This window comes from Haliotis cracherodii, unplaced genomic scaffold, assembly GCF_022045235.1.
Source record: "Haliotis cracherodii isolate W230 unplaced genomic scaffold, xgHalCrac1.p SCAF_5, whole genome shotgun sequence".
NCBI classification, from domain to species: domain Eukaryota; kingdom Metazoa; phylum Mollusca; class Gastropoda; order Lepetellida; family Haliotidae; genus Haliotis; species Haliotis cracherodii.
The window spans coordinates 32,270,435-32,285,057 of record NW_027266308.1 but is presented as its reverse complement, the minus strand read 5'-3'; the positions used below and the strand labels follow the sequence as shown (position 1 = coordinate 32,285,057).

Sequence of the window (14,623 nt, the reverse complement as noted above, 5' to 3'; positions counted from 1 at the left end):
GATGCAGAAGGCCAGATATGACAACAGCACATGCATCAGTGATGGTTAAAGTGGGAACAAGCACTGTTAGACCATGAAAATGATGTTGAACGAAGTCTTGATTTGGTGGGTATAGCCTATCTCAGATCAGTGGATTTCATGTTTATTTAAGACTTTACTTACACAATAGTCTGGAGTGTTATCTCAATTGGCTGGGTTTACAGTTCCCTTTGATATTTATCACATTATTAACTACAGTCAATGAGCTGCTTATCAGACATTTTGTAATTGAAGGGGTGAGGGAAGGAGATGATAGCTTCACTTACAAGCAGTCTTGTCTCTGAAATTAGGTTGGAACCGATTATACTTCTCTGAGAATCATACAGCAGCGTTGGGCAAATAAAATGCCTGCAGTTATAGGGCACTATAAGCTCTGCATGTTCATTTTGGCCAGCCAGATTACTTAAAGGGCAACTGTCCTTCTGGACAAGTCTTCCTTTGATTGAATATTAAAGGAAGCCTCCCACGAGAAGTCTGATGACCCTTGCTTCCAATTTGACCAGACTGTCTTCTTACTGATAACTGCAATTAAGCAAGAAAAGTTCACTTCTCACATGTCCTGTAAGTGTGTGAGTTGGATTTAATGCTACTTTGAACAGAGTCATCAGTTTAATAGGGGAGGAAAGGGCATGGTCATCCAGGTCTTTTATGTTTACCAATGTGGTAAAAAAAAGTAAAGGGTGGTCTGTAACCTTTTTTGTGCAATATACATATTTACTTAGGGATGGGGGTGGGGCATGGGGTGTGTCGATTTTCAGGAACATGGTTTTGTTAAAAAAAAACTTCTCACATGTCCTGTAAGTGTGTGAGTTGGATTTAATGCTACTTTGAACAGAGTCATCAGTTTAATAGGGGAGGAAAGGGCATGGTCATCCAGGTCTTTTATGTTTACCAATGTGGTAAAAAAAAGTAAAGGGTGGTCTGTAACCTTTTTTGTGCAATATACATATTTACTTAGGGATGGGGGTGGGGCATGGGGTGTGTCGATTTTCAGGAACATGGTTTTGTTAAAAAAAAAAACCCCGCAAGGTGCTTATCTTTGCATCCCCAGAATTGTTTTTCAGTGGGAATCTGAGGGATTTTCAATCTATGTACTGGATGTGCTGTAATGTGCTCATCTCTACAACAAAATCACCATACATACTGACATTAAAGCATTTAAACACTTAAAGTAACAAAAACACCAATGTTAATTTTAGATTGTCAATACACCTATTTCCATCATGTGAAGAATCTGTAAGACCACACATCATCCTGTAACATCTGCAAACTTCTCAATACAAATCTAATCACATTTGAAAAACATCTACCTACCTTGTTTCAAACACATGAAAAACTATTCAGCAGCAAAGAATTTCTCTCCTGCACAACGATTTTCAAAGATAACGATTTTTCTCTTCCTGCTAGCTACCATAAGTGTTTGCTAACCAATTTAAGCATTTACTCAATTGATTACCTTCATATTTGACAGACTGATAGACTCATTCAATGTTTCAAGCTGTGAAACTATAGGCGCTTTCTTCACAGTTGAAGCCATTTTGCGTGATGGATGCAGTGTGAACGTATTAGCTCACTGTTATAAAGGCCATTAATCCGACAACATCTCACATAGAAACATTGGAACTTCACTTTTATCACACATTTTACACAATACATGGTTTAGGTTTTAAGACTGATGAAGAAAAATTTAGATCAACCGTGAACAATCTCGTTTGTAACTTGACTCTAGATTTTTAAACCAGTCATCAACACATTAATTCCTCAGAAATATTTAATGAGAAAAGTTCAACTAGAAAAGTTTTCAAATTTGAACTATGATACTCCTAAATGAAACAACATGAGAATACAGACTCTTAGAAAATTGCAAACTTCCCTTGAAAATTATGTACTGAATTGTTGAGTCAGCTAAATGAGATATCGTACCGCAGTTTAACATGGATATTCCACTCCCAGGCACAGTATAATCATGCATCAGTTTTGCAACAAAACATTTACAATGCAGATTATACAGTTAGGTATACTTTAACATTTCAACCTGCAGATCCTCAACCTTCACAGCCATGTTATAGAACACCTGCTGTTATACTTTTCATTCCTGTTTGGGGAATCATCATAACTGAAGGGGAAATAGACATATTACGAACTGGAATGTAACTCTAGTTCTATCTATACATGTGATATTGTGTCATACCAATATATCAAGCTGCAGCGTTGACATCACCATCAATCAAATCTTTCAAACAGAACATCTCACCAACCAATGATGATTCTCAATTGAACAAGCTTCTCAGGTTTCTACTGACCCTTCCAAGTTATCAACAAGCAAGAATGTTGATCAAAACAACCACTGCAAAGGTAGCATCAGATATTCAAAAGAATGTAGTAAAAAACAATGTTTTGACAGATCAATGGACAAACACTCTTTAGGATCTTATAGATTTCAGATGATCAAAAAAGTCAAAACTTCTAATTTAAATGTATTATCAACATGCCTCCGCACATCAAAGCAGAAAACAGCAGCCAATAAATGAAACAGCAACTAAACGATATTTCCTTTCAGACCAGAAAGCTATAAACGCGGTTCAACTATTACTAAAAGACATGTTACTGACTTCATGTCTCTGTGAGACGGAAATGTCACTCAGTGATGAGTGTTTCTCACCTTCATGTGTCCCTTGGCAATCAGTGCACATGCAGGTGATTCTTTGATGGGATAGTAACAGGGATTCACATAGACTCATTAAAAATGACAGTTGGGACCAAAATTTAATAAGCACTTGAAACAAAGAAGTGGTATTTCTTTGAACTTTGTATATCTGTACAGTATAAGACGGACTGAGAATGGCAGTCAGGTTGCTTGCAATATCTCTTTAAAGGGCCAGTTCTTCGACCATTCTGAAGCATTGTTTGCAAACAATAGCCTATAACCCCTGAGCTTACTTTCTCTGCTTTCTTTATTCTGTGAGAGACATTTCTGCAACAGTGACCATGTGGGGTGTAGGCTTATCACTTTGAAATAAGAACAGACAGGCCTAATGCAAGCTTTTTGGTGTGTTTTACATATTGTTTTGCAGAATTACGTAAATAGGCTGTCAGAGTGAGGTGCATGACAATATAGCTTTACACATTTTCGGTTTCTATGACAGCACATGGAGGATAAATATGCAAATGGAAATTGTTTTTCATGTTTTAAGATATTTTCGCAATGAAATAAATAAAAACATTTGCAATATCATGAATGAACTGTGTAAGATGTGACGATATGACAGGTACTACGCTGGCCACAAGGAACTCTGGGTAGGAGAGTGGCTTTAAGCGACTGACACATTTATATTGCAATCTAGGCTTTGATAAACACTGGCTCCAAATCCAATCAAGCTGGCAATTAGTATTTTGTAACTAATCTGTCAGAAAAACACATGAGATTGCTCTTCAACTTGCGTCTGAAAAAAACATGACCGAAGCCTGTTTTTCTGCACAATGATGAGTTGTTGGCTTCGCTGTGTGGAGCTCTATATTGTTTTGGTTGAGAATTACTGAATATATAGGGCATGAACTAAAGTTGTGACGTCACACTCTGTAATTATTTCAAGCATGATTTAAAGACACCAAGAACCGTCAAAGTACTTGCCTTTTAAATCCACTCATGGAGACTTCAGGTATCTGGAAACATTGTTTCTCAACAATTGTTATTTGGAATTGACAAAGTAATGATTTGTGGGTCTAGATTACCATATTTAGTAACCAAAATATTTAAAAATAAATAATACTGATTTCCTTGTGTTGGTGAGAGAATGTGGAAGTGGATGGGTGGGTGGTTGAGCAGATGGGTGAGTGGGCTTGTGAGTGGATGGATGCGAGTGAGGGGAGGTGGGGGCCGGTGGTGGGGGTGGTGGTGGTGGGGATGGTTTGTGTGTGTGTTAGTGGATGGGTGAATGGATGGATGGGTGAGTGGATGGATGGGTGAGTGAGTGAGGTCTCATGCTGTTTTTTGCAATTTTCCAGCCATATATATTGGGTTCACCTGTATTAAAATATTTTTCCTTTTTGTAGTACCAATAATCCAAATATATCTTATCATGACTTAGCAAGAAAACAACAACATACATTTGGAAAACTTCCATCACTGATGAGATGAATAAAATCTTATTTAATTTCAACCCCTTCAAACAAACAGGGACATAGATAAGCAGACAATTACTATTCCTTGTACCACAAAAATATTTGAAAATGACCATCAGTAAATGTATTCATTACCTTAAAAAAATACATAAATCCCTGCCAAATTGATGGAGCTATAACAAAATCTATTTGGTATAATCAATACATCAATTAGAAGGAATCAAAAATAGCAGAAGAAAAAAAGCAATTCAGAGAAAAAAAATTTAATTTTGCTTCCTTCAGCAATGAACAAATCATTAATGGCATGCTTGATAGACGTGTGTGCAATCAAGCATACTCAATACATTTCAACGGAACTTGGAAATATGAATCTCATTGGTTTTGATGTCTTTACAGAGTAATAAGCATCTACCGGGGAGCAACACGGAAATATCTATGGTGCTTACGTTAAGCCATTATTTCACCAACGTCAAAGCACTATGCACAACTAATACCTTTGAAAGGGAATTTTGCGAGTTCCTCTTGGCGATAGCAAGAGGTCACCAGTGTTTAATCGCCCACACTAATGGGAGGAAAATGACAAACAGAGTGAGAACTATGGGTAAATAGGTCAGGAGGATAGAAGGCCCACAATGCACCAGGAAGACACTCCACGATCAGTCAAACTATGACACACACATTGGGGCACTGACTTTCTTAATGTCAAACATTGAGGCAGAGAAAATAAAGGCCTACTAGAGCATGGATGTTTAGTAATAATCTAGTGCTCATTAATGCTGTCCTGTGCTTTTCTAGCTATGTCCCAACTCTTAATTATCTTTACTTCAGAAGCAAGTGTTGAGTAACTGGTGCTAGCAGGACACACAATGCAATTTCCATTCTGTTTAATGGGTAGTTATCTGTAGATTATGCGACATTCATGATGGCAATGTACGAAAAGAAACCTTGAGACACATAAATATGTATGACTGTCAGACCATTGCCAAACAAATGTTTGGCCCAATCTGGCTCAGTTTTCCACCAGGCCTAAATTGGCATCATCACACGACATCTATAGTGAATCTTCGTTCACGAACCACTCCAGATTGTGTGAATGCATTCAGATTTTGATATTACAGAGTCATAAGACATACTCCCTTAGTCATAGGAGATCTTAGAATGAGTGAATGATTGAGAAGGGGTTCAACAGATCATGCACAGGATCAAGGTGGGAAATTGTCATGTGCAAGGATCACAGATCGCAAATCAGGTGGGTGACAGGACATGAGAAATTCTTCTGCTTCAGTCCTGCCCCACACTGAAACACAATGTTGTCCTTAAACATGGGGTGTCACCTTTGGCAAATGTCTGTTTTAAATTGGGCTTTTTCCACCCTGCAGCAAATGGGCACCCAGTAGGATGAGAGGGTGATGTGAATGCTAACAGGCACTAGGGTTGCATAGTCCCAAGGGAGCTGAGAATGTAATTTGTGTGAACACACTGGATCCACTGACCAGGGTGTACAGTGTCATATGAGTATGCCCCATGGCAAGTATATGATGCAAAAAAAGTGCATTTATTATTTTTCATTATTTATTCATCTCTGTACAGAAAGTTTAAGCACCTTGTGTGGACCATAATTGTTACATTAAATTCTGACCCCTCAAATTAGAAATAGTAATCAGCACCAGCAAAAAGTCACTGATACATGATCACTGATCAAGTTGCACCAGAAAGATACCTTTTTTCACAAAGTTTGCATCATATAATTTGATAAGAACAGGCCAAAATAAACATTTCTGCCCAGCCTTGAATCTGGGATGTAATGCCTGAGAGTAGTGGCACACCCCTATCTCTCCCAGACATAACCAAATGGCCTGTGAATAGTTCATTACACTGCATTCAACAAAGATAATTGTTAATTTTCTTGTCCCATAAGTAATATACAATTTTCTGTGAATTGAACATAGTTTTCCCTCCCATAAAGACAGCTGTCTGAGGCCTAAGGACAATTTCGTTATCTGTATGTATGCTGTTCCAAGACGTTGACATGCACTGTAAAGACTTGCTGAAAAGATGCCTTGGGAAAGGAACTATCCAAACTTAACTAGACACAGTTTGGCCAGATAGAATTAGTAGGTTGTTTTTTTTACAGCTAAATTACCATAAGTTTACGAGAGTTAAACGAAAACAAGTGACAATGTCCAAAGTATCTGTAAAAAGTGTAATGCTCATTTCAAATTTTTTCTTGATAATAATGGTATCTACCCTTTAACTCTAATTCAAGATCTGTTTACAGGGGAAAAGTATACTCATGAAGTTGTCAGATGTATTTCCTAAACATCTTTATGCTTGTATCAATCTTTTACAAAATTGGAATTTCTCTTTTGTCCTGAAGTAATCCAAGACAATGAGGAAGAAATAAAGAAAATAAAGACACAAAAACATCAATCAATTAAGCAAACATTGAGGATGTGTGTTTTCATGTATAATATTGTTCATAACTGTTTTCTTAACCTACAGTTCCTTGATTTTGCATCTCTAAAAGGTCAATAGAACTATAACAATACCATCTCATGTCTGGTGCAATAAACTCTCTGGGTCCTGTGTTGACAAGACAGAATTTCTTTGGAAAGTCTCAATATCAGAACTGGCAACATCTGACTGAACAGCCCCGTTGTCTTGAGACCAAACTTGGCGTCAACAGAACTAATCTATTTACTATTTTTGCTACTTAGCAAGTCTGATGATGTGGGTCTGTCTCAAAAAGAAATTGAAGCTGTTATTTGCTTACAAATACCTACAAGAAAGCAAGTAAATCAAACTATAGTGTTTGCGTACATGACAAAAATATTTGTCAATTTTCCTTCATTAAGGGGAATTTTGAAGGAGCAGCATCAATAATTACAAATCATGAGTTGTGATTATTCCCAAAATACTGTATCCTAGTCACATAAATGGTTTTAATGGCAAAAACTGACAGAAATGCACTCACAGCAAGAACATTCTACTCCATCGTAAATAACTAACAAGTCCATGTCAACTCAAGCCTTGATCATTGTCATGTACTTTGTAACAGAACTGTTTTCGAGAGGATCAGGCGATATTGTCTATAGAACATGAAAAATAATCTCATTAGGACCCTCGGAACTAACTCGGCAAACAAATCAGTGCAATTCTCTTTGCAAATATGACAATCCTTTCTCCAGATCACTTCATCACATCGTGTTGGGGCGCTATTGGCACCAGGTCCTATTCCTAATGATGACGATGTTAACAATAGCAGCAAGGGAGACAACCCACCACCTACACCCAATCTAATCAGGCTGTGTGATACTGACAAGTGATTGAGGGTTCCTGACCTAGAGTCAGCGCATTCTTGAACAAATCTACTATTCATTTTCATAAGACTTTTACACCATGCGAGAAATACCAGGTCCCATCCTAACCTTTGCAATGGTCAACAATAAGCTCTTCCTGAGAGAGCTACTATCAAGGGATTTCAACTGATTTCAGCAACATTTAAAGAGAGAAGCATCCAGAAGTTGGGCAGAGGAATATATCTACTTTGAACTGACATATTTCACGACACTTTTAAATGATTTTACTGACAAACCTCAAACCCTTATTACTCACAATTGAAGTTCAGTTAACATCAAACAGTAATTAACCAGTGTAATCTTTTCTTTAAAACATCAATTGTGACCCACCAGGAGAAAAGGGACCTTTAAGGTGCTAGGATACAATTAAGGTGTGACATAATAAAGATGTTTGATGTCAAATTACTTCCATAAAAATCACCATGTGTGTAGGCTGTACAAAAATATATTTCTCTCTCATTAGTTTGTAATGAAATTAAAACATTATTTCAAAACATTTTAGCACACGTCTACTTTTGATTAATCAGACATCATATCGAAAACCTGCAATCATTACATCAACAGTTATAAGTCATCTTCCTGAAGCAAGGGAGTTAACTGACTATGAAAGTCCAGTTTCCACTCTTGCCGATCTAGGCTGGTATGGAGTTATATTTTGGCTGGACTAACAAGTCTATGCAGAGTCCAATCAAAATTGCAAAACAAAATCAACATCCGGTTCGTAAACTGCCAAGCAGATTTCAGTTGATTGCAGGTTTTGCAAAGCATGTGTACTGCCAACTTGGTGTCAAAAGATATTTTCCAAATCTTTTCATGTTTTTAATCGAGGTGCTCTAGCGATTTGATGCACTTTGCAAAGTAAGACCTGTTTATCACAATTTAGATCTTGATTATCTAAAAGATCGTCTTGACTGGGCGCTGCCATTTTGTTTAAAGCAAATGCAAGTGATATGCAAGGTGGAATCTTATTGGTCAAAAGGAGGGACATAGATCATGGGACATAACACTTAATAACCACTGGTGATGCTATGATCAAGCTCAGAAATACCAGCCTAGTTCGGCAAGGTGGAAAACTGGACTTTTATAGTCAGTTACCCTTGTACCCAGGTACTCCTTTGTCTCAGGAATTGGTTATAAGTCTGAAAATGGGACTTTGTAGAAAATGAATCCAAATGTTTGGTGTCATGTATCTCTGTAATAAATATGAATTCAAGCTTGTGAATTGTATTCTGGTGTTCCTAAGATCTTGTAGTTTTAAAATTTAATGAAAAGTCAAATTTGTTTTCTTCACCCATAAGGTACCGAATCTCATGGTTGGTCACAATTTATCAAATATGAAATCTTATCACTTGACAAACCACTACTATTTCTTTCCTAAAATGTTAAAAATTATCACTTAATTTCATGGAGACACTTTCCAAAATAATTTTCAGACCAAATGACTTACAACAACAATGACATTCTAATCAATGGGATTAAAATAATTTCAAAATCAATCTCATCCAGGTTTATTTGCAGAACACCACCAATAAAAGTAGAAAACGCCCACACGACAATACGTTCTGCAGCACTCAGACGGTCTTTAGGTTCTTCGTTGGTCCTTGGAAAATCTTTTAATCAAAGGATAAGTCAATATCTTACGATGGAAGCTTTGAGAACTTACCATTTCTTGTACGAGCACTGATGTTATCATTGTTTGTATTTGCACTGGTGTCTGACACTGTCATTGGAAAAACAAAAGAAGAAAGTGTATGTAAAAATTCAATTGTATTTCAACCTAACATCTGATTCATCAATAAGTTAAGATTGAGAAAATCCATACAGAACCCACAGTTGGAATGTAAAAAAATGAGGAGGCGTGAATCGAAACGCAAAATATCTGTTGAAAAATTAATCACACAGTGTATCATTTTCAGTCATATTTAAGAAACAAACAGCTTGAAATATCACCGAAGAGAAAAAGATATCCTAACAAAAAAAAGTAATCTTTCTTCATTTTGAACAATTTGAGAAGACAGACCAAGGGTTGACATGGTGTAATATAACTTCTAAAATATGCAACAGAACGGTAAAAAGTGAACACTTACCAAGCATGGCACCAATGGACAATACATGAGCTAATCATTTTAACTTGACATGACATGAAAATATCTGAAAATATTCTAACTGACATCAATGTCTCATGTTGATGCTGGCAGAATGTCATCGGTCACTGCTGTCAATGTCCTTGGACACCTGAGCAATGTCTTGCATTAGTGACAGCCAACTTAACATGACCCATACGGCTCTAAATCATGCTTGATTCAAATCAACATGACCATGCTTTGTTTCACTAGCTTCAGGCATGGGGATTAACAGGGTCGTCCAACATTGGTTGGGACTTACTTTGCAGTACAACTCAAACACACACAATTTACATTACTACCATGAATCCATACTCTTTATTCATTTTCAGCCAGCTTGAAATATCTTTCGCTCAAAACTCATTGTGCATCAAGTGGCTTCAGACCACATCCCTTCATTGACCATGTACTGACCATGTGAAATGACCTCTCTAAGCCTGTCTGGGCAAGCTCAAGTGGTCGAGCTCTTGAAATAACTGGACTCCACCTAAGTGTTTAAATGAAAGACTGCTTTTAATCAAAATAATCTCTTTCATTATCTATTTGTCTGTTAGTTTAACAGCAAACAGACAAGGCTTTCATCATGATCTGTAACTCAAAGTCGGAAAGCCGATGAGTATGTTCCTGGATACCATAAGCAACAAAGCATGGACAAAGCGTCAGACTGTCAGAATAATGCTTTGACATTGTGTAACTGGACACACACAAATTTGTTTTCTAAGACAACCATTGATAGTCAGTCACATAGCTTTATGCATTCAGTGAATTTTGTTACACTGGTTTGCACTGTATGTCAATTTACTGAGGGAGGAAAACCCACAGTGGTGCAGATTGAAGACACTTACCACTTCCATCACGGTTATGGTGCTGACAGATCAAGGATCATAATCTGGTGTAATGGGGGGGGGGGGGGGTTGAACCTCAGGCTATTGGATCCTGGCACAGTTAAGGGATGCAAATTCGCATAGATTTGCAGCACCTTAGATCACAAGCATACCATGGATTCAAATCCAAGATTTGGCCTGTTTATGATTGGTCCTGTGTCTGTCAACGCCATACCAACTTGTGGGTTACCAAAATGAATGAATATCTATGTGATATATATGACCTTTGTCATTTTGAGCTCCCATATAGCTGACATGCAATAATATATCTGAAATATACTGTTCAAAGCTGCATACACTTCCAACTCACTCAATTTAATATTTTATCTGAACTGTGAAAAATAAAACAAAATGGGACATAGTAGTTACATATCCTCATTAAGCCACCCATGTGCTATGGAATCATTCAGTGCTTTGTGAAAAGAAGGGATTCATTTTCACCTAATATTGCCACTAAAGTACAACGTACCATTTCACAAAACTCCCTCTTGGGCTGGAAATAGTTTAAGACTTGCCACTTTAGAATAGACAGCAAGACAGGGTCAAGATCAGAGCTTCATTGTACTCTGTCTCTCAATGGATCTATCAATGGCTAACCTCCTTTTCAACCTCCTTACACTCTCAGCTGAATGCTCCTTGGTGACAAAGTTTTTCCAAATTGGCCATATAGTAATTGCTCAAATGACAAGGTTTCTAGCCTGGAATTTGAGCAACATAGAGCAAAAAATCTTACATGAGACAAGTATTTATTGTCAAGTCCAAGCAAGAGACAGTGGAGTCAGCTGAAGTTCCTGTCTGACCTCCATTTCATTTTGTGGATTGAACTGCGACAGTGACTGATTACCCTGTAAGTTAACTAAACAGCTTGTGGAAAAATTGAGCCAACTTCAATGGGTGGCCATCTTTGTGTTATGAACTTTCCAACCTTCCCATGAGGTCTGACTTTTACATCTTGGGATTGTTAAAGAGATTTCAGTCTTCGTTTGAAAAACATGGTAACTAAAGCTTTTATCACTTGTCACTTTACTAACTTATCAACATTCGAAATGTCTTAAAATCTTTACCTGTATGTACAAATTATCTAAATTATTGTCTGCAGTAATGTCTGACCTTTCTATATTACAGCTTTTTTTATTTTCCTATTTTTTCATCTGTGACACACAAGAATGCTTCAGTGTCAAAAACACCACTTTCTTCACCTTCTGTGACATCGAAACTTGATTCCATAAAAGTTTCATTCAATTTCAGAAATTCTTTGATCCTAGAGACAATAGAGAGACACTGCAATAAATCGTATTTCGATGCCATCTGCTTCAAAGTTTTTGTCCCCATTGAAATATTTCGATGGAAGGATACAATCAGAAACCTCTAGACAGGCAACTCCCACTATTACAAAAGAAATTTTGTTGAACTTTCGTACCTAGCAGACAATAATATTTCTCCTTTCTAAACAATGACCCTATTGACCTGAGGGACTGGTCGATGCCCTGCTGCCCTTTGATGCTTGAAGTTCTATGCCTGTCTGGCTTGGTTTGAGAACCTTGTGAGCTCTAAATTCTCCTGGTACTTGAAATTGTCATCTGCCGATGTTACGTAATTACCCTTAGTCTGCTCCAATCACACAGGAAGCTCTAGTCAGTTACCAAGTTGGTGTTGAATGACAACAAAAATCCCTCATAATTACTGAAGAAGGATTTCGGTTAACTAATGGAGAAATAAACTTGGAATTAATTACTTCCTTTGGTTTTTTTTACTTTAAGAATTGCAAACTATTTTTGCAAGTCTTTTAAGTGAATCAATGAAAAGCAAAAAGTACTTGATTTTATTAGAAAGTTCTTGCTGTGACATTCTGAAAGAAAACACGAACAAAAGTGGCTTGAGTTTTTTCAGCAAAAAATAACTTTAAAATTTGGTGCATTTCAGTTTATATTCTTTTAAATTTTAATACATATTTGTTAAACAAAGTAAAAAATTATTTTTTTTAATGAGATATCTTGGACCACTTTGAGAAACAAATTTCGCAGATGCTCGATGTGTTGTCCAACAGTGCTTATTTGTTGGTAAAGCTACATCAAAAGATTCTTGTTAACACCACAAGGTTTGTTCAAATTCCCATTCCAATTAAAACCATCATCATCAGCTAAATTAAGTATCCTGATGGGGAACTGGCATTCACACTGTCAATACAATCCCGGTCTCATTAACCCAACAGTTCGTGGACTCACAGACAGTCAAAAACTTAATCAGAAGAATTCTCATTCACAGCCGTGATAGTAAGCTAGACCTTGTTGTACCAAGTTTAAAAACCAGAGGCCACTTTCAGCCTTACGTTCACTTGAGCATGGTAATCCCCTGCTATTAGAATACTCCATGTTGGAGGTTATTCACCAAGTGGTAAACACATGCTGTATGGTCCTCAAGACATACCCACTTAGGGCTGGTCTGTCACGGACACATTATCCCTTCCTAAGAAAATGACATAAATTCCTTGAAGCACCCCAGACCCTATTGTTGTATAAATGTCGCAACTGTGTTGGAGTCTAAAGGACGACACTAAATCGTCTCCTGTGGATCCGTTAAGCTCTCTGGAGTATAAATAATAGAATGTTATACAGAAAATGTCATATGTGCCTTCAGTATTGTCATAAGAACTTTCAATCTGTTTTCTCTACTCATATATGTTGCATTGATTATTTCATATTCGTGTACTTTGTTGTTGAGGATAAAAGTTTTGATGAGGCCCATGTCCAGGTAGTCATCATCAGGTAGGATTTGGGTGATGACACAGAAAAATGTATCGGGTGATATATGAGAATGGGTTAAGTAACACAGCATAGTTGAAACAAGATTTCCATAAAGATTGAAACATGCTGACATCTGCAAGAAGGTTTTACTTTTGGAAATCCATCAAGATTATTTTTTTCAAGAGACATTAGATCATGAAGTTTGCATACTATTCGCTGCGATATATTAAACTGTGCATCTGTTTGAATAAGAACATCTGACCTTGCATGAGGTTTGCCTGATATTCATGCTTATGTAATTTGAAGATATGATTGCAAGGCTATTTTTCTTGCTTGCGGATGTGCTTAAATTACTTAATCACTTAAATAAAATATATTTTTTGCTTGTCAGATCAGTAATGCACGATACACGCAATGATAATTCCATCATAAGCATGCAACTCTTGATTCTTAATATGGACTTGCAGAGATTAACTATCCTGAGTTAACAAGCGTGTAAAGGAATTAAAATAATTACTATTTTGGCAGACTTGTTCTAAATTACAAGAATGTAATAATAATGATGATACCATGACCTTGTCTATTCAATATTTAATCTTGAATTCTTGATTAAAATCTAAGCTAAAAATGCCATGTGTCTAACATGTCAAAACATCCAATGTTTTTGAAATTATACATCCCAAACAAGGCAAATATGTGTTGCAAATGAAAACAAATCACAAGTAATATTTGCTTTTTGCATAGTCAGGACATAATAAAAGAAAATCAATTCAAAACAAAAACTCTACATAACCATTAACACAGAACAAATGAACAGTATTAAACAGCGAATTATCAATCTGTTTCTTGCTAGGAGCAGCCCATTTGGTTTTGGAACATGCAGAGATGCAGAAGTAACAAGCCTTATTGAATAACAGTGTAGCAATTGGGTGAAGGGTATGATCAAATTGAAAAAAACATGGCGTTTATCAGCAATGATATTAACAACTTGGCTTCAGACTTTATGTCTTTGGTTGAAATCCCTGCTGAATCCCACAGAGGCCCTGCTGAACTTGCCGTTTAAACCTCCAAATTGGCACGAAAGCCATCTTCTACAGGTCGCCGGTCTCGGATGAAACACTACACGGAATTTCATTGTGGGTCTATACCATCGATAAGTCATGATATATCTTTCTTCCTTACCATTATCGCTTTCTGAAAAGCATTTAAGCCATTTGTAATTGATTGGAGATTTCTAATGGCATTCAGTGGATCCACAAGGATTACCCATTGACTTTGAAATTTATTCATTGTGCCTGAAAGACCATCTAAGCATGTGTCCCTTCCCAGACAGATTTTCCTGTCCGTCTTGA

At 36.9% G+C, this 14,623-nt stretch overlaps 1 protein-coding gene across 4 annotated transcripts in view; it reads right to left on the bottom strand.

Moving 5' to 3' along the window:
- The window catches only part of LOC139442525 (melatonin receptor type 1C-like), a 307,981-nt gene that overhangs the window by 53,054 nt on the left and 240,304 nt on the right, over positions 1–14,623 (bottom strand). For 2 of the 4 annotated variants that reach the window (XM_071223342.1, XM_071223341.1), the window contains one exon: positions 9,184–9,240. The exons of the other annotated variants lie outside the window; for them this stretch is intronic. The gene's annotated coding sequence lies outside the window, so the exon portion shown is untranslated. The remainder of the gene's footprint in view (positions 1–9,183; positions 9,241–14,623) is intronic. 4 annotated transcript variants of the gene reach the window in all.